Genomic DNA, 1,901 nt, shown 5'->3' on the forward strand with positions numbered 1-1,901 from the left:
TTGATCCGTTTCGCGACAAAAATGTATCCAAATTTGACCTGTCCCGCGGTTGATAAAAAAAAGATATATCTTTTACTCGCATTCGGGTACACGATTGCGAGTTCTGCTAGGTACACCCTTCAAATAAATGTTCTCAGTGAACTTTCAGGCATAGATCGTGTTGTGTAGTAATGCACACACGACGGTAAATTGAGGAATGGCATCAAGTTTTAACTGTCGCTAGCAAGTTCCTACACTACCCATTTGTAGCTACGTCCGCTAAACTATTGACAAAAACGTCTTCTCAACTATCATTGGTCAAATTATCATTGTCGTGTACACCAAATGTACCAATTGACAATTTACTATCGTAACATTTGTCATTCTCTCTCGTCATGAATCCAGACGACACGACTCTTGTATGCACAGCGGCCTCGATATGTGTGTTTGCCGCCGTCGTCTCCGAGAAACGCACGTGGTCCGAGCGTCCGCAACACCAGTATACCGTGTCGTGAGCTGACTGGGATATAATTCGGTCCCAACAAGTCTTCTCCGTGGGCTGGTTCCGACGACATATACGCTGCACTCGTATGCTTCTTCTGCGCGGCTGGCCATGCTTAACTGTGAGCAAAAGTTACACTGACTAGCATCTGAATTTCTCATGGGAAATGCGAAAAAGTGCTGCGCCCGACCTCCACTTTATTACAAAATAGCCGAAAAGAGAAGAGGTGCGACCCGCCCCTATAGTTACATGAATCCGTCACTTCAATACTTTGCTCGGTTTCTGACGTAGTTGGGGTTGTCGCATGCATTCAAGCACGTTATCGAGGACGCCATCCGGTCGCTTTCTCTCCTTGTACCGCGAGTTCAATAGAGCACTCTCCAAGTTCATAGCGACATTGTGGAGCTCCATGGCACGATTAGGATCTCGTTTGTGCAGTTGGGCAGCATGCTTGATCAGATCTTGAAGTTTGAACTTTTTTGGTTCGCGGGCTTTAGGGGCCGCTTGATTCGCAGTTGATGGTATGTTGGAAGTTGATTGGGTCTGAATGTAGAATTAAAAACATCTTCACCGTCGTGAAATTCGCTCTTGTTACCAAATATAGCGATAATTTTTGTTGTGCGCTCCACCTGTTTAAGTCAATTGCGAGAGTTTTGCTGAAAATTTACGCGGACCGCGGATTTGAGCAAGTTCGCTCCCGGAGTGGGACTTGAGTAAATCTGTGAAGAAGGCTCGACGGCCAGTTTTGTGGTCAAGACTGTGGCAGTTGCCATGCACACTCAGTAACGCCCTCAACGCTCCCGGATTTAGGCACGAGATCAGGCTGTCTGCACGCCATCGACACGCTGACTAGTAGCGCTAACCTTCTTGATACAGCTTAGCGCTGGTGATCGTACTTGCTCCCTACTTGCCTACCCTTTGCTTGCCTTTGCAACTTGTTTCCTTGTTTAGCCTTATTTGCCTTGCAACTTGCTTTGTGTCGTCTACATTGTTTCTTTTACTATTTTCGTGCTGCAAAACAGTAAGTACCTATCAGAGCTCGCAATCGTGCACCAAACCCGGGTAAAACGCTTACCTGACCGGGTATACCCGAGCTTCGGGTAGGGTACGGGTACCCGAAATCATCCTCGGGTGGGTGCAGGTATACCCCAGTCTATCTGTAATGTTGTATACACTATAACCGCTTGCCTGCCTTTGTTATAGATACCGTCGAATGACAAAATACCTGCATACCAAGGACAAAACTAATGCATGCTCGAGACAAAACTCATCCATTTCGCTTTTGACGAAACTAATGGATATGTGGTAGCGAAACGCAGCACGCAATAGAAACGCGACGCAACTGGTACAGTCTTGTTGCTCTCATTTCGCAAGATGCCTCGAGGAAGACCCCGCACACTGCCGACTTCGGATCCACGCC

Source organism: Phytophthora cinnamomi, assembly GCF_018691715.1.
Source record: "Phytophthora cinnamomi strain GKB4 chromosome Unknown Contig0, whole genome shotgun sequence".
Lineage (NCBI taxonomy): Eukaryota > Oomycota > Peronosporomycetes > Peronosporales > Peronosporaceae > Phytophthora > Phytophthora cinnamomi.